The sequence below is a fragment of the Bufo gargarizans genome, chromosome 7 (genome assembly GCF_014858855.1).
Source record: "Bufo gargarizans isolate SCDJY-AF-19 chromosome 7, ASM1485885v1, whole genome shotgun sequence".
NCBI lineage: Eukaryota > Metazoa > Chordata > Amphibia > Anura > Bufonidae > Bufo > Bufo gargarizans.
This window is the reverse complement of record NC_058086.1, coordinates 173,401,948-173,427,289: the sequence shown is the minus strand read 5'-3', so window position 1 is coordinate 173,427,289 and position 25,342 is coordinate 173,401,948.

Below are 25,342 nucleotides of genomic sequence, written 5' to 3'. Positions count from 1 at the left end.
GCCCTTTAGGGTCAGATAGGGCTCTAGGTTCCTGCGTATGAACATTCCTACCATCGAGGTCTGTTCATACTGTTAGGAGTCAGGGCTCGGTTTAGGGATTCACTAGGTGGTGACCTTTCCCTAGTTTCCAGGCCTAGTACCTTTTCCCTTCCCTCTTGTGTTTGATGTGGAGTTTACTGCTCACAACGCGCTGTGACAATATGCAAATGAGACTCTAGGAGCAATGGGGGTGTTGCCGTTACGCCTAGAGGCTTAGCTCTCCCTGCTGCTGCGGCACGCCCTGCACTTTTATTGACAGAAACAGGTGTAATGATAAATCAGAGTGGAGAGGGCGTAGCAGCTGCAGAGAGAGATGAGTCTCTAGCTGTAATGGCAACGCCCCGTTGCTCCTAGAGGCTTATTTGCATATATTAAAACATCATTTTTCATATAAACATGGGACCAGCACAGATGCCATCAGCTGCTAAGCGCAAATTCAATGTCAGCCATAGGGAAAAATCTGATGACGGGGGCCATTTAAATGTTAGTAAAGGCTTAAAATTTAAAGGATAACTGTCACATTTAGACCTTAATTTAAATGTTCATATATGTAGTTACTAATAACATGATATTCCAGAATCAGTTACTATTAGACTGATTTACCCCATATGTAATAGGATTCAGCCCTTAGCAACCAGTCTGCATAAAACTGCAATTTCACTATTCAGTTAAGATGGCCGCCACTGCCCTCACCCTGAGGCTAATCCTGCCTGCCCTCACTAGCCAGTAACAATGGCCCCCCAAAAGTGTCAGTAACCAGAGCCCTCCCCCCTAAAGGGTTAATCTCCTGCAGCACAAAGGGGTCCTCGTACCACATGTTGCTGTCATTTATACACTGAGCAGATGGCAGATCTCCCTTCCCTGCTCTGCGCTGCTCCAGCTCTGCATCCTCCAGCTCTGCTGAGTGAGGGAGCGTCTGCCAAGTGCGGGGACAGGGAGAAGTGCACACAGCCCAGGCACTGGTATCAGCTGCTGGGGAGGACCTGGCTGTAATCATTTACACACAGTCCCTGGCTGTCAGGAATCTGACCTTGCATGCAGCGTGCTTCTGCGTCCTCCGTCCTTCAACAGACAGACGGACCGTGCCTAGCAACAGACAGACGGACCGTGCCTAGCAACAGACAGACGGACCGTGCCTAGCAACAGACAGACGGACCGTGCCTAGCAACAGACAGACGGACCGTGCCTAGCAACAGACAGACGGACCGTGCCTAGCAACAGACAGACGGACCGTGCCTAGCAACAGACAGACGGACCGTGCCTAGCAACAGACAGACGGACCGTGCCTAGCAACAGACAGACGGACCGTGCCTAGCAACAGACAGACGGACCGTGCCTAGCAACAAATAGACGGACCGTGCCTAGCAACAAATAGACGGACCGTGCCTAGCAACAGACGGTCGGACCGTGCCTAGCAACAGACGGTCGGACCGTGCCTAGCAACAGACGGTCGGACCGTGCCTAGCAACAGACGGTCGGACCGTGCCTAGCAACAGATAGACGGTCGGACCATGCCTAGCAACAGATAGACGTTCGGACCATGCCTGGCAACAGATAGACGGTCGGACCATGCCTGGCAACAGATAGACGGTCGGACAATGCCTGGCAACAGATAGACGGTCGGACCATGCCTAGCAACAGATAGACGGTCGGACCATGCCTAGCAACAGATAGACGGTCGGACCATGCCTAGCAACAGATAGACGGTCGGACCATGCCTAGCAACAGATAGACGGTCGGACCATGCCTAGCAACAGATAGACGGTCGGACCATGCCTAGCAACAGATAGACGGTCGGACCATGCCTAGCAACAGATAGACGGACCATGCCTAGCAACCCCATTTTAAGCACAGGTAAAGGTAGGCAGTACAGGGAAGAAAACTGTGGAATTAAGGGGTAATTGAATACACAGTGAAAAGTAGAAATAGGGCCACCAAGGAGATATTAATCACCACAATCCAATACTCAGAAAAAAATATATATGACAGTTATACTTTAAGGCAGATTTACACCGTACTGACGAGAAACAGAGATACCCAGAGTGAGGAAAACACACAGCAATCTCTAACATACATCACACAATGTACAGAGTAGATGATGGGGGTGACTGTGCGGCTGTGTCACACATAATGTAGAGAGCAGATGATGGGGGTGACTGTGCGGCTGTGTCACACATAATGTACAGAGCAGATGATGGGGGTGACTGTGCGGCTGTGTCACACATAATGTACAGAGCAGATGATGGGGGTGACTGTGCGGATGTGTCACACATAATGTACAGAGCAGATGATGGGGGTGACTGTGCGGCTGTGTCACACATAACGTAGAGAGCAAATGATGGGGGTGACTGTGCGGCTGTGTCACACATAATGTACAGAGCAGATGATGGGGGTGACTGTGCGGCTGTGTCACACATAACGTAGAGAGCAGATGATGGGGGTGACTGTGCGGCTGTGTCACACATAATGTACAGAGCAGATGATGGGGGTGACTGTGCGGCTGTGTCACACATAACGTAGAGAGCAAATGATGGGGGTGACTGTGCGGCTGTGTCACACATAACGTACAGAGAAGATGATGGGGGTGAATGCGGCTGTGTCACACATAATGTACAGAGCAGATGATGGGGGTGACTGTGCGGCTGTGTCACACATAACGTAGAGAGCAGATGATGGGGGTGACTGCGGCTGTGTCACACATAACGTACAGAGCAGATGATGGGGGTGACTGTGCGGCTGTGTCACACATAACGTAGAGAGCAGATGATGGGGGTGACTGTGCGGCTGTGTCACACATAATGTACAGATCAGATGATGGGGGTGACTGTGCGGCTGTGTCACACATAATGTAGAGAGCAGATGATGGGGGTCATTAACCCTTCATGTTCTGTGGAGGGAACACAATTATAACGGCCTCATGTGTAAAGTAAAACCTTGATGTTACATCATTCTCAGCCCCTCCAGTACTACACGATTGTGAGGCCTGCAGGGTCTCCGACTACACTCCGGGAACAGTGTGAGGACGCCGCGTGTAAATGTGTATAAAGGTTTTATTTTCCATCACGTGTGGACATATCGGGATCTGATCTTCACAGATAAATGTGATGGAACTGAACAAACCGACTCTGCAATTAATAGAAGGAAATGTCAGACGCATATTCATCATTGCCTTAGAGACCTGAAATCACCACCAGGCCTCCAGAGGTCCTACGGGTTTTCAGCTTTACCGTGCAATTAACATCCAGCAAATGATGGACAATTAATTATTAACAATCTACTAATATCAGTCAAGACCTGCAGCGCTCCTCAGCTGCAACGAGGGTTTACCTAAACCATAACCAAATATAGTCAAGTTTCAACTCCTCGAAGATCTGGTGCTGCCGATTTCTTATTCTACAATCTACTAAAACACTGTGGAGCTTATTGGCGCTCACGGACACATCTCCTCTGCCACGTCTGGTCCTACCATTAGGGTACATTCATATGTGACAGGTTTCTAGCAGACATTATGTTTTGATAGCATATCCAGATGACAGTTGCATCCACTTGTTGCTCTGTTATTGAAATGAGAGGTATCGCCTGCCTAGATCCCTCCAGAAAAATTATGGGCGCATATGAATATGGAAAGGGATGACGGCTCATGCCACTGTCCAGAAAACCATTTACAGGTGGAGATTGCAACTGCCAACTGGAGCAGGCCAGTCTATCTCAGCAAGATCGGCCTAAGAGCTGAAGATTCCAAGAGAAGCATCTAAAGACCCAAGAGCTTCAGGCGCTTTCTCTCAAATAATGTCTACCATTGCCATAAGGCAGCAAAAATTAAACTACAGTATATTGAGGTTCTTCGAAAAGAAAACCTGTAGTGTCCACAATAAACCATCAGACGAAGACTACAGTTTACCCATGAGCACATATTACAGGACTTATGGAACAATCTTCTACAAAAAGGTTATCTGGTCGCAGAATCAGAAGACATGTTTGATAAACACATTAAACATAGCATTTTACCAGAAATTCCAGATACTGATGTGACAGTACGAGGGTGAAAATGTTCTGGGTTGGGGCTGCTTTACTACATCAGCAGTTTATCATCATAAACTCTACTATGAATTCTTCATTGGACCCAAGGTTGCTGGTGGCTACCATGAAACTACCCTTCAAAAAGATTCAAAATCAGCTCGCGGTAGACCTAGTAACATGGCGATGACCCTAAATATAGCAAGACAAAAAAATGGGTTAAGCAGCACTCCAGGTCCCAATCTGGGGACAGTTGCCAGTAGAAAAATAGATAAGTCAGTGCCCGCGGATGGGGATCCTGGCTGGGGGTCCCATAGGATTACAAATAAATAGAAAATCCACAGCACTCCTCAGTTTGGTGGGAGAGGGTCCATGTGTGAATAAGACCTTATAATAAATGCCTGCTAAAGGATATTTTTCCCAAAAGTAAGTACCAGGTAAAAGGAAATGGAAGATCTTTTTTTTTTTATTTTATTTTTTTTTAGCAAATTATTGTAAATTCCTGTTTTATGTCAATCACCTTTATCTAAAGGTCAAATGTCCACATATGGTAGAAAAAAAATAAATCCATGTTGTGTCCTTGCTTTTCCACTGTATCCCTCTGGATTGTCCTGCAGTGTGGGTGGAGGTATGAATACAGTAAGAAGAAGCAAGGGTCATGGGGACAATTCATCATCAGTTGTCACTGCTCTGTCAATAAATGAAGCTCTTTGATTCTTCCTTATATCCACCATTCTTTGCCTCCATGGATTCCGGTCAGTTGACCTTAGATTATTTTCTATTAATTTTTATAGCAGTTACATATCCAGTCACACAGCATAAAGGCAGCCATCCCTTACACCCCCGTACCTGCCCCCTCCCTGGGGGCTCACAATCTAAAATCAGAAATAACCTCACAGTATAATTTTGGAGTGTGGAGTAAAACCACACAAAGATGGGGAGAACAGACAAACCTCATGCAGATGTTGCCCTTGATCAGATTAGAAGCCAGGACCCAAAGGCTACAATACTAACCACTGAGCTACCAGGTCTAACAAAGTAAATATAATGTGGGTGTCTGGCAGATCCAGGCTAATGTCACCCTAAAAACAAACCTTCCTATTTGGATGTTCAGTGTCTACGAATAACCTGATGGGTAAACTTAAAAACCCTTGTTTTACTCTTGTAAGGGATTAGGTAGCGGGGCTGTCGTCTCCTGGGTAGACAGGCACACCGAAGAAGTTGCAGTCCACACAGCAGGAACTTCGTCTAACTGACCTCAGCCAGTTTTATTGTCAGGTTGAGGTACAGAACATAAAACAAACAAAAATGTCCCACATTCCATACACCAATATGGTTTCTTCTCCACGTGAATCCTCTAATGAGTTTCAAATTTTGATTCCTCTTCTGTCTGAGTCTCTTTTCTGTGAACTCTCTCATGTCTAACAAGATTATGTTTCTGTGTATAACATTTCCCACATATGGAACATGCATACTTCTCTCCTGTGTGAGTCTTCTCATGTTTACCAAGAGCTGATGCATTTGTAAAGCATTTACCACATTCTGAACATGAGAACGGCTTCTCTCCTGTGTGAATTCTCGCATGCTTAACTAAAGCCGCTTTATTGGTAAAACATTTCCCACATTCCGAACATGAAAACAGCCTCTCTCCTGTGTGACTTCTCTCATGCCTAACCAGATCTGATGTCTTTAGAAAACACTGCCCACATTCTGAACAAGAATACGACCTCTCTTCTGCGTGACTTCTTGTATGTCTACAAACTGTTTCCCACATTCTCCACACTGAAACCTTTTATCTCCTTCCTGCCCGATAATTGTGGTAACAATCTGTGATTGGTCAGGAGAAGGTTCCTCATGATAAGGGGGATTATGTGAAATGAGGTTTTCTCGTAAAGAGCGCTGCCCGATATCTTCATCTTCTACTTTATCATCTAGTGATAACATGAAGTTTCCATGAGCGGTCTTACTTGCATTTCCTGTAAGAATTAAAAATAAAATGTCATGAATTCTTATTCCAACAACAAATAAGATAAAGTTAGAACGTTGTTATCAGGCTGGAAACACACATACAGTGGATCAGCAGGAAGGAGAAGCAGAAGTCCTTCTTCCTTTATATTTCCCATTCCTTATGAATCCAGTCCTCGCTTTGGCTCAAAAAAGTGCACAAATGGCTTCGGCCTTACAGAGCTTCGTATAACACATTACAATGAATGATAAAAGTCCAGGTTTCTGGTCTACACTAAGTGATCACTTCTATTACACCCAGGTCTAATAAACTCTAAATCTGATAAGCGCCACAGTCTTGTTTGGTAATCAGCCTTCTCCTCTGCAAACACATTCAGTTCTCAAATCTAAACCATTCACAATGTGATCTTGGCCAAAGTCTACCTGTAACATGATACTGACATGAGGCTTGGTGCACATCCCCGGTTGGAGTCATGGAGATGACAATGCGGTCTGTATAGTGTAATGGCCGCACAGTCATCAGATCCCAGGTTTATTGACATCTTTAGGATGTAGAGGAATAGACAGAATGAGGTCAATCAGAATCTGTAAGAAAGGTTTCTAGTTCTAAGGGGAACAAGTACTACAAATGTGGTCCTAATGAAGTGGTCTCTGGGTGTAGGTAATCATCACTGAAATATCATAGGGGACATCGGAGCTAATAATCATTGATCTGGAAGGTTGTTTTGACCTTTCAAAATAAAAATCTTAAAAGTCACTTTGAAATCTTAAGGACACATAAAGGAGACCTCCCAAAAGACATGCTCCAGAACATCTATACATTGTGTATGAGGAGATCTAATGTTTCAGCCTAAAGAAGGATTTACGCGGCCCAAATATCATTCCCGATATCATTCCCGATAATCAGCCCATCTAAAGGTGCCACAGATCACCCGATGAATGAGAGAAACACTCGTTCATGTGGTGAAATGACGGTGGCGTGGACAACTCAGTAGAGAAAATATATAGTGTCTTTCCAGGATAAATGACTGCGGGGGCAGTTCACCTGGATGCCGCTCAAAGGAGTAAAGCACAAGTAGAGAAGGGGAGCAGTAACAATTAAAACATAACTTTTAATTTTTCTATTCTCCCTGGGTAGGGAATAAAAGACCCCTTACAAACAAAAAACACAAAAAGACAGACGTAAATCCTGGGTTGGTGTGCTGCAAATGTTGTGTTGCGCACCAAAACAGGTGTCGTCCTCCCTAGGCCTATGGTGGAAGGACCGTAAGATCCCTAAAGTATGGATCCCAAGATAGAGTATTGGGATCAAACTGATAAGTAATGGAATGGTCTTACCAGTTCTTAGAGAGACCTCACTTGTTAACCACGTATGGTGGGTTAGTACAGGAGGTGGTCACGTACAGCAGGTCGGTCATTCATCAGATGTCCATGGGAAGGAGGATATCCGAAATATCAGTTAGACCTGGTATTAGAGTAGCCTCAGCAGAGAAACTCACCCTAGTACCGCCCTGCTTGACCTATCCGGCCCTAGTGACCTAACACGGGGTCCATGCCCCGCAAGGGGTGGCCCCGTCCGGAACCTTGCCCTGATACGGAGTCCCTATGTGACCCTAAAACAGGGTGACCAGGGGCAGAACCCTAAGTATCCAGGCAGGTGGAGGTATGAAGCCGTAATAAATTGCGTGTACCGCAAGATATAAATGAATAAAATGAAGGGTAGGTTAGCGCAAATGAATTGCGCGTCTAGTGATATGTAAGCGTGTACCAACGCGTTTCATTGGTCTGACATATCTTTGGTCCGCTTTCATAAGCCTAAAGCCCCAAAAATCGTCGGGGGACACGGGGCTTGATATTATGGCTCCTGTCAATCTACTTATTGCAACTATATAGAGGTATTGCAATATGGCAAGTATATAGGGGTATTACTCTGAGAAATCCCTCCAAACCAAGGTAGACAGTTGACAGAGTGAGGCATGTGGGACGGTATACCTATAAAGACACACAGACAGAAACAGAATGAAAAAAGCTATTGGAGTCTAAGTGCCCATACTGCCCACATAGTGATGGGTGAGAGCCGGTACTCACATAATTACTGGAACGGTATCTCAAGGTGTCCAGAAATGACGGCATGAAGGTTCACCATACCGTCCATCACAGGTGCACGCCTGGCAGCTATGCACGGCCGCGCTGTATTTGAATGAGAGGAAGGGGAGGATCGTAGGTCAGTGCGCATGCGCCGTGTATGACGCCGACCCACGGGACCCACGTGACCGGATCGAGTCACATGATCGGGCCAAACGGGGGTGCGGCGTTCCCACAGGGCGCAGGCGCCGTTGACCACGGCGATACCTGAGCAGGCCAGGGAGGACGCAGCTATAGTGGCGTGAAAACGTCACCACGCCTCCAGGGCTGCCCGGTGGGCGCAAGACAGTGGGTGTGAGAGCAATCAGCTTCAGTATATTGCGCCCCTGCAGCACAACCTGCAGATAGAGGGGGTGGAGCCAAGTTTGGTATTGCCTTAATTGTTTTGAGCTGCTGGCAACATGTGGTTATTATGTGATTTTTTTTTTTGCGTGGTATGGAAAATTACTGATACCACAGAAGAATTGTTTGAGGAGGTTGTGGACAGCCAGGAGTCTGGGCCTGGTCAGGAGGGAGAGCCGATGTCGGGCGCACAGTTAGTCCGGGGATGGGGCGACTCCCACAGGCAGCAGCAGGAGGACCAAGACGTCATGGTCGCGGGCAGCCAAGAAAAGTCACAGCAGGCTGTCCTCTTCCCCATGGCTGCCCACATGCTGCGCTGCCTCCGGAGGGACCCTCGGATCAGGCAATTGAAGGAGTGGGATGATTTTTGGGTGGCCACCCTTTTAGACCTTTGCTGCAAGGGGAAACTGGAGCAGTTCCTCCTAGCCAGCTGGCGGGATGCTCGTATGCAACTGCGGGCCAGTCTGCTCCGCCGGTTGGAGGAGGCCAACCCTCTGCCTCATGCTCCAGTTCTCCCCACGCATCTGACCCAGCAGGTGGCTAGCCCCAATCAGCTCTAGCCAAGCAGATCTTATGGGCGAGATGAGGCAATTCTATCAGCCTGCAAGACTCAGCAGCGGCTGGCCCGCACGGTGGCCGACTACATGGGGTCTGTCGGTGCTTTCGACAGCATAAGCACAGGTGTCCCCATGGAGTACTGGGTTTCCAGGCTAGACCCCTACGCTGGAGGTACCGTCTTGCCCCCCCCCCCTCCAGCGTACTATCTGAGCGGACATTCAGCGCGGCAGGTTGGTGGTCACCGACAAGCAGACCCATCTGTCCACAGACTCCGTGAATATATTCCTGGATCGGCAGCGACTTCTTGGCCCCCACCGTCGGTTCAGGGCGCTGTGTTTTTTAACTATTGTATATATTTATCGATTAATTTATTTATTTATTTCTCCATCGATTAATTTTTGTATTTATTTTTCAATGAATTTATTAATCTATCAATGAATTAATTTATCTATTTATTCATTAACTTATTGAACCTTTTATTGATTGATTCAATTAACATTATTGGAATATACAGTTGTTTTCAAAATAATAGCAGTGTGTTTAAAAAAGTGAATAAAGCTCAAAATCCTTCTAATAGCTTTTATTTCCATACACACAAATGCATTGGGAACACTACACATTCTATTCCAAATCAAAACATTAAGAAAAATATATCAAATTTGTGTTGTTCCTCTAAAAAATTGAAGAAAAGTGAATATTAGACTGTTCAAAAAAATAGCAGCGCTTGTATTCTTCTTTACAAACTCAAACATTCACTATATAAACGGAAAAATGTTTGAAGATTTTGCTTTCCTTTGAATCCCGTCACTGATACTCAGTTGTATAACCGCTGTCTCTGAGAACTGCTGGACGTCTGTGCTGCTCAGCGTCACCACCTTCTGCCCCTGTGAACAGGTTCTCCAGCCCAGGAGGATCAGACCACATTCCACATTTCTTCTCTATTTCTTGGTTTTGCCTCAGAAACTGCATTTTTGATGTCACCCCACAAGTTTTCTATTGGATTAAGACCCGGGGATTGGGCCGGCCGCTCCATAACGTCAATCTTGTTGGTCTGGAACCGAGATGTTGCCCGTTTACTGGTGTGTTTGGGGTCGTTGTCTTGTTGGACACCCATTTCAAGGGCATTTCCTCTTCAGCATAAGGCAGCATGGCCTCTTCCAGTATTCTGATGGATTCAGACTGATCCATGATCCCTGGTCTGCGATAAATAGGCCCCACACCGTAGTCTGAGACACATCCCCATATCATGATGCTGGTCCACCATGCTTCACTGTCTTCACAGTGCACTGAGGCTGAATTCAGTGTTTGGGGGTCGTCTGACAAACTGTCTCCGGCCACTAGACCCAAAAAGAGATTGTAAGCTCTTCAGCACATGTCTTTTTCAACAGTGGGACTTTGCGGGGGCTTCTTGCAGATAGCTTGGTGTCACGGCCATGGTTATGACCGTGACTCTCTAACCGCATGCGGTTGCCTGCGGTTTCGTGTGGGTTTAAACCACAGGTGAGGGCCGCTGGCGTGTGGCCTAACTTGTGGTTGCCACGGGCAACTGTTTGTCTCATGTGTATGTGCAGCAGCAGCCTGAGCGTGGCTAGGCAGCTTGCTGCAGTTGCATGCGGTTGCACCTAACAACCTTTTTGTTAGGTGCGTGTGTATTTATGCACTGTTGTTTGTCTGTGTGCACTCTGTGTAGTATGTGTGGTGTGCACTGACCCTTCCCCTCACTGTGGTTGCCCGCGGCAACGTTTGGTGGTTTTGTGTACATGTGGTGGCACTGTCCCGGCCTTCGGGCTGACTCCCAGGACAGGGTTGCCACCCATGTCGTTGCCAGCGGCAACAGCCACAGTGTGTGATGTTAGTTGGACACTTCCCCTTTATGTTTGGGAGTTTCCCTTCTGTGGTGTTGGAAGGGTTAACTCCCTTCCCAGTGTGTGTGTGTGTGTGATGTCACTGGGTGTGTCCTTCCGTTGGGTGTGGCTTCTTGGCCTATATAGCCTGGGCCTTTTGCATGGCTCAGTAGGTTGCTTCAGCCTTGCTAGCTGGAGCAGCCTCCTGTGTTGCTATCTGCCAGTGAGAGCCACCACTGTGGTCATAGGTCTAAGTGTATGTTTTAGTTTGCCTGTGTGTTTATTTTGTATGTTATATTCTGTTGGGACCTTCCTGTGTATTTGGTGCAGCATACGGTTCTGGATTCCAGTCTGCTTAGGGATCCAGTCAGCAAGGCTGTGGCAGGTTGGTGGAACTTCTCGTTCGCCTGCCATTCCCGTATTGCTGTTTATGTTCCCCTTTTCCCAACAGCTTGGCCGTTGAGACTCCTGCTCCTCCGTGCCTAGGAGGAGTAGGTCGTCTTACCCAGCTCCTAGCGCAGGGATCTGCGGAGGGTAAGTCAGGGCTCCGAGGTTCCTGCGCATGGGTCCTCCTACCATCAAGGTCGGCCCATGCAGGTTAGGAGTTAGGGTCAGGGTAGGGATGCTGTAGGAGGTGACCTGCTCCCTATCCTGTTCTCTTGGCCGAGTAGCCCCTACAACACCTGGCATCTCACGGCTGAGGGTTTCCCCCACCCTCAGCCGTGACACTTGGCTTCACATAGGCGTCTTCTCATTGTAACAGTACTTACAGGGAACTTTACACCTTCTTTCATCTTCCTGGAGCTGATTGTTGGCTGAGTCCTTGCCATTTTGGCTACTCTTCTATTCATTTGAATGGCAGTTTTCCGCTTTCTTCCACGTCTTTCAGGTTTTGGTTGCTATTTTAAAGCATTCATTTTAGCTGAGCAGCCTATCGTTTTCTGCACTTCTTTATATGTTTTCCCTTCTCCAATCAACTTTTTAATCAAGGTACGCTGTTCTCCTGAACAATGTCTGGAACAACCCATAGAAATGCGCTGTAACCAGCATGTACAACATTTGCTGCCTGCCTTCCTTAAATAAGGGCAATAAATATTCGTGCTTAATGATCTTTCCAAATTAAATAATCACAAGTATCAAAAGATCCTCCTGAGCAGGATATTGATGTTGGCCAGAGTGTTGATTAGTCGGACCTGGTTTGCTCGACATACTCCAGATATAATTACATGGAGAAACCTAATTGTTAAGGTAAAAAATTATGAGAAAATTATCTTTAAACAGAGGGAAGCTGAGGAGAAGTGGATTAAGATATGGGGTGGTTGGAGGACTTGATTAGTTGTGTTTAATTTTTTCCTTTTTTTTTTTTTAAAGGTCTTTATTTTGACGCACCACAGGTAGGGAGGGGAGGGAGGGAATTGGGGTTGGGGAGAAACTGTATCCTCTTTTCTATTTTTAATGTTTTGATATATTAATTAATAAAGATAATTAAATAAAAAAAAAAATAAGGGCAATAATTGCCACCTGTTTTTCAAAGAATGAATGACCTCACTCATTGAACTCCACACTGCTATTATTTTGAACATGCCCTTTTCAATTAGTGATTCAATTACACAGAATCAGTAGCATGCATGTCAGGACTGTTGGGTTTCTATTACTCTACTACACCTGCTAGTAGATTATTTACCATGTAGAAATATATATATTTCTATCAAAAACAAACAGTGATTGATCAGGTTAGTGATATCTGACTGCTATTATTTTGAACACAACTAATATATGAGAAAAAAGAGCTTGGCAGCACCGTCTTAAATGCAAATGGATAAAGGGTGCACCAGCCCAATATGGATATAAGCCAATCCAAATAAACACAAAAATATGTAAAAACAGGCAGCACTCCAACGGATAAAAAATAGAAAAATACTTTATTTACCCACAAAGGTCATGTGACGTTTCGGCTCTACACAGGAGCCTTCCTCAAGCAGTGTGTACAAACCAAATACTGAACATATATAGTATTGTGCCAAATTACAACAATTTACACGTCAGATGAACTCACTTCATCACAATTAATAAATAATCAAGATAAAATACTATATATGCTCAGTATTTGGTTTGTACACACTGCTTGAGGAAGGCTCCTGTGTAGAGCCGAAACGTCGCATGACCTTTGTGGGTAAATAAAGTATTTTTCTATTTTTTATCCGTTGGAGTGCTGCCCGTTTTTACATATTTTTGTGTTTATTTGGATTGGCTTATATCCATATTGGGCTGGTGCACCCTTTATCCATTTGCATTTAGGACGGTGCTGCCAAGCTCTTTTCTCTTTTGTATACAGCTTTTTTGGCATTGCACGTCAGTCTATACAGATTTTTTTGCTTTTTTAATATGTCTATTAATGAACAAGCAATACCCGAAGGCCACACATATGCACAGGAGGCGGTTGATAGGATTCTGTGCATGATTGAGGGAGATGCCACAATCCTTGTTACCCCAACAGCTAAGGAGCTAAAAAGGAAATATGAATTCCCATCTAAGAGATCCATCTCATTGCGTCTCCACGTGACCACCTTGGGAGAGCATTACAAGGCACAGCGTATTCCAAGAGGGATGAGGTCCAATTTACGCCCTAATTTGTTTTCTGGCTGTCCATCGTTTTGCAAAAGATTTGAAAATCTCCCAAACCGTTATGCACTGGACTTTATATTGCTCAACATTGAGTATTTACAAGGTGAATTGTGAAATGTTACACTTGAATTGACAAATGTGGAACAACAGCTGATTAACCTGTCCTCAGCTGCGGAATATGGGACATTTCAGGATTCAGAGTTTCCGTATTGACATGGAGGAGGTTAAACGGTTCAAGTGGAACCGTGATTCCGACGATTATAAAAGGGGCAACATTTATTCCTGGCAATCAGATGATAAGAATGCCCAGACCAGTAAGGATACATGGAACAAGAGACATAGAACCGCTCAAGTTACATCCTCTACAGATCAGTCTTTTTTAGGGGTAAAAGAAGCGAATGTGTCCAGAAACAACGTATCCGGCGTGGAGGCCGTAGACACCGAAGATATTAAAAGGCTGCGCAACAACAAGCCACGACCCCCTGGCAGGAACATGCCGTCCAGGAAGAAATGATCGTAGTAAACCTTTCTTCTAAGGACTTATCAGAGGCTCAAGCGAGTGTACTCAGTAAGGGTCTTTCTTTTTGTCCTAAAACCACTGCAGATTGGTTGGAGCTTGATTTTGATTTGCATGCTTTTTTTCGTGCTATTAAATAGAAAGTTTGGTTTCAGAATAAGGAGCAGATCGAGCATGCCAAGATGAGTGAACTATCTCTTGGCATGTTCGATCTCTCTAATCCTGTAATCAATGAGCCTGCAGTTGAGGCGTATATGGCTGCTGTTAAATCTGATATTCAGAGATTGAAACTAATGCATTCTGCACAACCTTTAGTCATCCCAATGCGACAGCTGATGAGATGGTTGCCCTTAATGAATTGAAACACGATCGCGAGCTTACAATTAAGGCCGCCGATAAAGGCGGTGCGGTGGTCGTGTTAGATACCCATAAATATATTGCCGAAATCATGCAGCAATTGGGTGACAATACATTGGTTCTGACCCAAGGTTCAAAATTGCTGGGCTTATTGAGACTGTATTAACCAATGCTTTGCATGCGGGGGTCATTGATGAGGGACTTGTGGATTTTCTTACTGTAACGCATCCAGTCACCCCTGTGATTTATGTGTTGCTTAAGATCCACAAGTCCCTCATTGATCCACCGGGCCGCCCCATCGTATCGGGCTCTGACTCGATCTTTAGTCATATTGCCATCTTCCTTGATAAGGTTTTAAGTAGCTTCGCTTGTGGAGGCAGCTCATATATACGGGATACTACCGATTTCTTGCTCAAATTACAGATGGTCGATTTGGTGGGTGTACAGGGGGTGACACTGGCCTCTTTTGATGTCACCTCACTCTACACCTCAATAGACCATCAGAAAGGACTAGCTGCAGTCTCCTCTATGTTGGAGAAGTCGCCACTCACGTACTATTCCCAACAATTTATTACATCATTATTGGAAATTGTGCTTAGGTATAACTATTTTTTTATTTCAAGATTCTTACTACATTCAGGAACAGGGCGTGGCGATGGGGTCCAATGTGGCCCCAACGTACGCCAATATCTTCATGCGTCGATTTGAGGAGGATGTCGTCTATGAAGCCACCACTTCCAACATGTCAGGGCGTGGTGGCGGTACATAGACGACATCTTCCTCATCTGGACTGGCGATGTCGAACAGCTCTATGACTTCCATGGATTCCTCAATGGAGTCGACAATGCACTACAATTTACTTTGGTGCATTCTCATGCAGAAATGCTGTTTCTGGATACGCGCGTGATCCTGTCGGATGGCAGGTTGCAGACACAACTGTTTACCAAGCCGACCAACAGGAACACGCTATTGACATATAGTAGCAACCACCCCAGATCTATGGTGAGATCTCTTCCATACTCTGTTCCTAAGAGCTAAACGGATTGTTTCAGACCCTGTAATAGCTGATACACTGATGTACAAATTTGAAAAACGTGGTTATCCAATTAAATTACTACAAGAAAAGAAGGAATTGGTTGGGCGACTTGACAGGGATAATATCCTAAAAAGAAAAACACAACAAACACAAATTAAGGAATTTCCCTCTCCTCCCATCATGTCCTACCGCAGATCTAGGAGCATCAAAGACCAGCTGGTTAGGGCTGATGTGGGGACTTTGAAAACAGCAAGACAGTTGACACTTACAGGTAATAGCGTTGGCTGTTTTCCCTGTTTGTCTTGCGTGAACTGTAAATATATCCTTAAGGGCAGAACCTTCACACCCCCTCAAACTGGGGTTATACATCAGATACGGCATTATCTGACTTGGGACTCCAGTTACGTTATTTATGTAATTGTATGCCCTTGCAATCTGGTGCATGTCGGTGAGACGACCACTGATTTAAAGACACGTTTCAATAACCACCGCCTCTTTCACACTTGCGTTGTCCGGATCCGGCGTGTACTCCACTTGCCGGAATTACACGCCGGATCCGGAAAAACGCAAGTGAACTGAAAGCATTTGAAGACGGATTCGTCTTCAAAATGCGTTCAGTGTTACTATGGCAGCCAGGACGCTATTAAAGTCTTGGTTGCCATAGTAGGAGCGGGGGAGCAGTATACTTACAGTCCGTGCGGCTCCCGGGGCTCTCCAGAATGACGTCAGAGCGCCCCATGCGCATGGATGACGTGCCATGCGATCACGTCATCCATGCGCGTGGGGCGCCCTGACGTCACTCTGGAGCGCCCCGGGAGCCGCACGGACGGTAAGTATGCTGCTCCCCCGCTCCCCGCTACACTTTACCATGGCTGCCGGGACTTTAGCGTCCCAGCAGCCATGGTAACCATTCAGAAAAAGCTAAATGTTGGATCCGGCAATGCGCCGAAACAACGTTTAGCTTAAGGCCGGATCCGGATCAATGCCTTTCAATGGGCATTCATTCCGGATCCGGCCTTGCGGCAAGTGTTCAGGATTTTTGGCCGGAGCAAAAAGTGCAGCATGCTGCGGTATTTTCGCTGGCCAAAAAACGTTCCGGTCCGGAACTGAAGACATCCTGATGCATCCTGAATGGATTTCACTCCATTCAGAATGCATTAGGATAAAACTGATCAGGATTCTTCCGGCATAGAGCCCCGACGACGGAACTCTATGCCGGAAGAAAAGAACGCAAGTGTGAAAGAGCCCTTAGCATTAGGAAGAGACGACTGGATTTACCAGTGTCGAAAAATTTTGTCAACTTAAAGCACACAGAAAAAAAATTGAAATGTTGCATCATTGATTATGTACCTATGCCCAGGAGAGGTGGTAACAGGATGAGCCTTTAAAAAAAAAAGGGAGTTAAAATGGATCTATACATTAGACTCCCTTAAACCGCAAGGTCTGAATGTGGACTACAAAGTTGGGGTTGGCTAGGTATGTGGTTTGCCCTCTGCATGTGCACTTTAATGTCGACTGTCCCTGTGTTAATTATGTGATTTGTGTGTACAAAACATAGCTTTTTGTTTATGTTGTAAGTTTTTATATTTGTTCTTCCTTTTTTCATTCATTTATTTTTAATTTTTCTTTCTAGATGGTGCGCTACGGAGTCTGAGGAGAGGAGAACTGGTGCTGCATTCACGTGGGGTTGTGCGACCACGATGTGCAGAAATTGTTGGTTTATTACATTTTTTTTTTAACTTTGTGTTTCTTCAGTTATGGTCCGTTACACGCATGGCGGGTGCTAAAAAGGAGAACTCTCTCTAAAGGGTGGTGATGGGTGGGTTTTGATCATCGATGCGGTGCGACCCTGCATTCACATGCAGATTCGTAGTCTCTCTTTGGTCACGGCTGGAGACTCCGCCTCGATAGTGTTGCGGTAGCCTTCACCCGACCCCACTTAGCCACCTGTCTAACTATAGGGCATGTTTATATGCCACCACCTTGATCCTGTAATGTACCGGACCTATCTGACACTCTGTGCGCTTGCGCCGATCAATGAGTTGATTACACCCTCATCCAAGATGGCCAACTCGACTCTATGGCTTGAAAGCGCATGCGCCATATGACGAGGATAATGAAACCCAGAAGCATGAAATATACGTCACACAGTCATGCGCAGTGGCGATCCAGGCACGCCGGACCGCACATTTCAACATGGATGACGGCCGGTCTCCCTCCTTCATTCTCCGTTCGCATCACCTGTATAGTAAGCACTTGACACTTTATTAAATTGATTACAGCTGGCACTGCTAATAATATCAATTATGTGCTTGTGTGTATATAGTGTTGTGTTTTGTAATCACGAATGTATTTTATGCAAAATTATGTGCATCTTGATTATTGCAGCACTGATTGTTTGGGTCAGACTTTTCCCATATATTTGTAATGCACTTTTTATCTTTATTTATTAATTGTGATGAAGTGAGTTCATCTGACGTGTAAATTGTTGCAATTTGGCACAATACTATATATGCTCAGTATTTGGTTTGTACACACTGCTTGAGGAAGGCTCCTGTGTAGAGCCGAAACGTCGCATGACCTTTGTGGGTAAATAAAGTATTTTTCTATTTTTATCCGTTGGAGTGCTGCCCGTTTTTACATATTTTTATATATATATATACACACACACACACACACACACACACACACACACATATTTATTGTGGGCTTTACAATCTTAAAAATCATTTGAAATAAAAATTGTCAAAGGAAAAATTATGATTACTTACCGGTAATTAGATTTTCCAGAACCTATGACAGCACCACGAGAGAGGATCCGCCCCCACAGACAGGAAACCTACAGACTAAAACGGCGGATACTCTCCTCCCAATTCAGTATGATATCCAAGCACCGGAGGAAGGCCGCCAACATATTGTTAGATAAACGTTTAAATACACTTTTTTTTTTTTTTTGCTACACCGTGTGAATATAGAACCAACACAGAGAAAATAACCCCAAGAGGGAGGGAATATAAGGGTGCTGTCATGTCATTCAAACCCAAACGGTAGTGTTTAAAGAAAGTGCAGGGAGACGACCAAGTGGCGGCTCTGCAAATATCCTCCATAGGTACCGAGGATCTTTCTGCCCAGGATGTGGCCACCGCTCGGGTAGAGTGTGCCTTCAGCCCCGCAGGAGGGGAAACACCAGAGGACAGATAAGACAGAGAGATAGCAGAGACGATCCATCTAGCAATAGAGTTTTTGGATGCTTTGCCTCCCTTATTCACTTCTTGAAAGAGAACAAAGAGTTCTGCGCCAGTCTTTTGTGCAAGATAAATAGTTAATTAACGCCCTTCTGACGTCCAAGCAGTGAAGGGATATTTCTTCTTCTGACCGAGGTTCTTTAAAAAGACTCGGAAGAATAATCTCCTGAGATCTATGGAATTTGGTAACGACCTTCGGAAGGAAAGCCTGATCAGGACATATCACCACTTTATCTTCTAGGATTGTGGTATATGGAGGGTTGATGGAGATAGCCTGGATCTCATTCACTCTGCGGGCAGATGTTAAAGCTATTAGCTAACATAACTTCAGGGTGAGGTTTTTGATAGAAATGGATTCAATTGATTCAAATGGGGGATGAGTTAGAGCTTTTAAGACTAAGTCTAAATCCCAAGGTGGAGGTCTAGGTGGCGCTATTGGGGTAGAACGTTCTACTACCCTAAAGAATCTTGCAACCCACGGGCATCCCGCAATGTCTTGATTAAACAGAGCTGAAAGGGCTGAGACATGAACTTTTAAAAGATATTAGTTGCCAGCCCCAGGTTCAGACCCTTCTGAATAAATTCCAATACTAAATGGATGGGCGCTGAAGATGGAATCGCATTCATCTGGATATGTCCAAAATCTAAAAACTTTTGCCACACCCTAGCATATACGGCAACCGTTACCTTCTTTCTGCTTTTAAGAAGGGTATAGATCAAAGGGTTGGAAAACCCTTTTCTCTCTAACAGGAACCTTTCAAGTTCCAGGCAGTTAAGTGGAGATTTCTCAAGCTCGGATGAACTACTGGGCCCTGGCTCAACAGGCCCCGGATCTCTGGAAGGACCCATGGCTCCGATAGTGACATGATCCGGAGCCACGTGAACCAAGATCTCCTTGGCCAAAAGGGGGCAATGAGAATGACCCTTGCTCTGTCTTCCCTGATCTTTTGTAACACACGAGGGATCAAAGGAAGAGGATGAAATGCATAGGCCAGGTGAAAGCTCCATCTCTGTACCAGAGCGTCGATCCCATAGGGGGATCCTGCTGTATCTAGGGAGAACATTTTTTGAACTTTCTTGTTCTGGTGGGTAGCAAATAAATCTATCTCTGGCTGACCCCAGAGGGCTGTTATCTCTCTGAAGATGGCGGGATCTAAAGTCCACTCTCCCTGAGAGAGATTGTGGCGACTGAGAAAGTCTGTCTGTTTGTTGCCCACACCCTTTATATGCACTTCCAATATTGATGCACATTCTCTTTCGGCCAGTAAGAGAATATTCCTGGCTTCCTGCATTAAAGTCCTGCATCTTGTAACTCCTTGTTTGTTCAGGTAAGACAACAGTCCTGTTGTCTGTCATCACTCTTAAATTTCGGTCCTTTATCTTTGGAAGAGAGGAATTCATTGCCAAGCGAACAGCTGTTAACTCTTTCAGGTTGGAAGATCCTTTTTTCTGACAACTGTTCCACTGACCCTGAAGAGAAATCTCCTGAACATGCGCACCCCACCACCAGGGACTTGCATCCGTAGTTAGGCATACTAACTACATCTTCTAATCTCCATGGCAACCCCTGAACCAGATGTTCTCTTTACAGCCACCAAGTCAAACCCTGGATCATACCATCTGCGATTTTTATCTTTTTCACTAGAGAAACGTCTTTCTTTCAGTGAGACAGGATCTCCCACTGCATAACCCTTGAGTGGAGCTGTGCCCATCGTACGGCTGGAATACATGATGTGAGTGATCCCAGGATAGACATTGTTTTTTTTTTTAAGAGACCACTGGATTCCCGATCAGATGCTTGATTTTCTCCTGGATGAGAATTACCTTCTCCTCTGGTAAAAAAAATTCTGGCATGAAGTCTAAAATTAACCCCAGAAAGGACTGTTTCTTGGTGGAACATGGCCTTGATTTTTCTTGGTTTACAAGCCAACCTAGTTTGTCTAGAATCTCTAACACTATCTGTACTGCCATTTTGCAAGCATATTCAGTTTCTCCTACAATTAAGAAATCATCCAGGTACAGGATGAAAAGGACATCTTTCTCCCTTATGTGAGCTGACATTTCTGCAATGATTTTTGTAAAAACCCTTGGGGCTATCGAGAGGCCAAACGGTAGGGCCTGGAACTGGAAATGTCTCAACCAACCCCCTATGCTGACTGCGACTCTTAGGAATCTGATGTTCTGGAGAAATTGGGATGTGAAAATATGCATCTTTGAGATCTAACACTGTCATGAAGCAGTGATGAAACAGTAGGTTTATGGCAGATTTTATAGTCTCCATCTTGAATTTCTTCACCTGAAGAAAAAACCAAATTACGTACTGGTAATTCCCTTTTCATGAATCCTCCATGACGGCGTACCATGAGATATGACCCGCCTCCAACCAGGTAGGGACAGGAAGTATAAATTTGACTCTCTGGCTCAACAGCCTAGAGAGTGTTCTTTCGAATCTTTTCATTTTTTTTTTTTTTTTTTTTACACACCATCACCTATGTGTAGTGCTATCATTGCTACTTCTATATTATATATACACCTATATATTCTTATGAACTTGTGTGTATATATATATATATATATATATATATATATATATATATTTATTTTTTGGATTGGGAAACCCCTATGCCATCATGGAGGATTCATGAAAAGGGAATTACCGGTACATAATTTGGTTTTTCCCTTTCATCCTCCATGATGGCATACCATGAGATACAACATATTAAACAAACTAGGGGGGGATTATAGCTTGAAGAACTTTTCTCCCAAAGGCTAGGTCTTGCCCTGCCTCAACATGGACTCTGTAATGTTTGATAAATGTATTAGGGCTAGACCAAGTGGCCGCCCTACAGATCTGTTCTAGTGAAGCGTTAGCCTTCTCTGCCCAGGAGGCAGAAACTGATCTTGTAGAATGGGCTGTAAAGGCTTCAGGAGGTGATTTTCCTAACGCCCTATATGATTCAGAAATCTGTTTTGATCCATCTGGAAACAGTATTCTTTGTCGCTCTCTGCCCTTTATTTGTACCAAGAAACTGGACAAATAAAGAGTCCGTCTTTCTGAAGGCTTTCGTGGCTTCTAAATACACTCACCTAAAGAATTATTAGGAACACCTGTTCTATTTCTCATTAATGCGACCATCTAGTCAACCAATCACATGGCAGTTGCTTCGATGCATGTAGGGTTGTGGTCCTGGTCAAGACAATCTCCTGAACTCCAAACTGAATGTCAGAATGGGAAAGAAAGGTGATTTAAGCAATTTTGAGCGTGGCATGGTTGTTGGCGCCAGACGGGCCGGTCTGAGTATTTCACAATCTGCTCAGTTACTGGGATTTTCACGCACAACCATTTCTAGGGTTTACAAAGAATGGTGTGAAAAGGGAAAAACATCCAGTATGCGGCAGTCCTGTGGGTGAAAATGCCTTGTTGATGCTAGAGGTCAGATGAGAATGGGCCGACTGATTCAAGCTGATAGAAGAGCAACGTTGACTGAAATAACCACTCATTACAACCGAGGTATGCAGCAATGCATTTGTGAAGCCACAACACGCACAACCTTGAGGCGGATGGGCTACAACAGCAGAAGACCCCACCAGGTACCACTCATCTCCACTACAAATAGGAAAAAGAGGCTACAATTTGCACAAGCTCACCAAAATTGGACTGTTGAAGACTGGAAAAATGTTGCCTGGTCTGATGAGTCTCGATTTCTGTTTAGACATTCAAATGGTAGAGTCTGAATTTGGCGTAAACAGAATGAGAACATGTATCCATCATGCCTTGCTACCACTGTGCAGGCTGGTGGTGGTGGTTTAATGGTGTGGGGGAAGTTTTCTGGGCACAATTTGGGCCCCTTAGTGCCAATTGCCCATCGTTTAAATGCCACAGGCTACCTGAGCATTGTTTCTGACCATGTCCATCCCTTCATGACCACCATGTACCCATCCTCAGATGGCTACTTCCAGCGGGATAATGCACCATGTCGCAAAGCTCGAATCATTTCAAATTGGTTTCTTGAACATGACAATGAGTTCACTGTACTAAAATGGCCCCCACAGTCACCAGATATCAACCCAATAGAGCATCTTTGGGATGTGGTGGAACGGGAGCTTCGTGCCCTGGATGTGCATCCCTCAAATCTCCATCAACTGCAAGATGCTATCCTATCAATATGGGCCAACATTTCTAAAGAATGCTATCAGCACCTTGTTGAATCAATGCCACGTAGAATTAAGGCCGTTCTGAAGGCAAAAGGGGGTCCAACACGTATTAGTATGGTGTTCCTAATAATTCTTTAGGTGAGTGTATATTAGAACTGCTCTGCGTACATCCAATTTATGAAATCTTTCCTCTCCTTCTGTTTTCGGGTCGTCACAAAACGAGGGAACCAATATTTCTTCTTGCCTGTGGAAATTAGACACAACTTTGGGAAGGAAGGAGTTATCTAATTTAAACGTAATTCTATCTGAAGAAATAACACAGAAAGGTTCATTAATCTTTAGGGCCTGGATTTCACTAACCCTGCGGGCTGACGTAATTGCCACTAAGAACAAGGTTTTTAGTGTTATATATTTTATAGAGACAGTTGATAAGGGTTCAAAGGGACTTTCTATTAAGCCTGATAAAACCACATTGAGATCCCGGTGGGGGGGGGGGGGGGGGAGGGGGCTTTGTGGCTTTCAACGATGGCCTCAATCTGTCTGCCCCTTTTAGGAATCTGATAATCCAAGAATGATTGGCAATTTTCTCATCAAAGACTGCACTAAGAGCCGACACGTGAACCCTTAGTGTATTGGAACGAAGGCCTTTCTCCAGCCCAGATTGTAAAAAGCCTGGAACAGAAAGAACTGAAAACTTTTCAGGGGATACTTTCTCTTTCATACACAAAGTATTAAAAGCTCTCCACACTTTATCATAGATTTTTGAGGTTCTCTCCTTTCTACTAGCCGTCATAGTATTAATGACGGGATCTGACAGGCCTCTAGCCCTTAGAATCAACCTTTCAGGTTCCAGGCTGTCAAATGCAGCCTTTCCACCTCGGATGGTGAACTGGTCCCTGCGACAACAAATCCTGATCCCAAGGAAGGATCCATGGACTTTGGATGGACATGATCTTCAATAGTGGAAACCATGATTTTTTGGGCCATAAGGGGGCTATCAGGATAACATGAGCCCTGTCTTGCCTTATCATCTTTATCACTCGAGATATTAGTTGCAGAGGGGGGAAGGCATAAGCCAGATGAAAATCCCATGTTATTGATAAGGCATCTATCCCTTCGTTTCCGTCTTTTGGATTGAGGGAAAGAAAATGACTTACTTTTGCGTTTGTGGCTGACACGAAAAGATCTATCTGGGGAACCCCCCATTTTTTTTGTTATTTGGCAAAAAACTTGTTCCTTCAAACTCCATTCTGTTTGATTTATCTTGACCCTGCTTAGGAAGTCTGCTTTTATATTTAAGCTTCCTTTTAAATGGACTGATGAAAGGGATTTTATATTTTCTTCTGCCCAGGATTTTTTTTTTTCTGTTATCTGGCTCAGGCATTGGCTCCTTGTTCCACCTTGATGATTTAAGTATGCCACCACTGTTGTGTTGTCTGATCTTATTTGAACATCTTTTCCTCTTATGAATTGAATCGCAACTTTTATTGTCTCCCAAACTGTCGTTAATTCCTTTTGGTTTGAGGACAACGTTTTTTGGTGGTCTGCCCAGGCGCCCTGGAAATAGTGACGGGAGCAATGCGCTCCCCATCCCCAAGGACTTGCGTCTGTTGTGACAAACACCTGTTTCTCCGAATTCCATGGAATTCCCTGACATAGGTGATTTACCTGTTTCCACCATAGAAGAGACTGGTTTACTGCTAAGGGAATCAAAACTGTTTGTTCCAGTGAATTCTGGTTTCTGTCCCAGCAGGATAATACCCAATGTTGCAGAGTTCGAGAGTGGAACTGAGCCCACTTTACTGCAGGGATGCAAGAGGTTAAAGTCCCTAGTAGTTTCATGGCTTCTCGTATTGTACAAGACGGATGACTTAGAAACTTCAAGACTTTTTCTACCACTCCAGACACTTTCTGCTCTGTAAGAGACGTCCTCTGCCGAGTGGTGTCTAGGGAGAGGCCCAAGTAAATTATTTCCTGGGACGGGACTGGCTTTGATTTTTCCCAATTTATTATCCATCCCGCTAGATAGCGTCTGGCAGGTCACTAAGAGATTGTTCTCTAGGGACTGTCTTGTCTCGCCTACTATCAGTAGGTCGTCTAGATAAAGGACAATCAGGATATTTCTCCTTCTCAAGTGTGCCGCCAGTTCCAGCATCACCTTTGTGAAGACCCTGGGGGCTGAGGTTATTCCAAAGGGTAATACCCTTTGGAATTGAAAATGGAGAAGATCTTTCCCCAAATAGACCGCTATCCGTAGGAATTTTTGAGACTGTTTGCATACCGGAATATGGTAATATGCGTCTCTTAAGTCTATGGAGGCCAAGAAGTCTCCCTTTTTTTAGCAGATTCACAGTTGACTTTATTGTTTCCATTTTGAATTTGTTGTATTCTATGAATTTGTTCAAATTTTTTAGGTTTATTATTAACCGAAATTTCCCGTCTGGCTTTTTTACTAGAAATACGGTTGAATAATATCCCTGACCTTTTTGAGAATGGG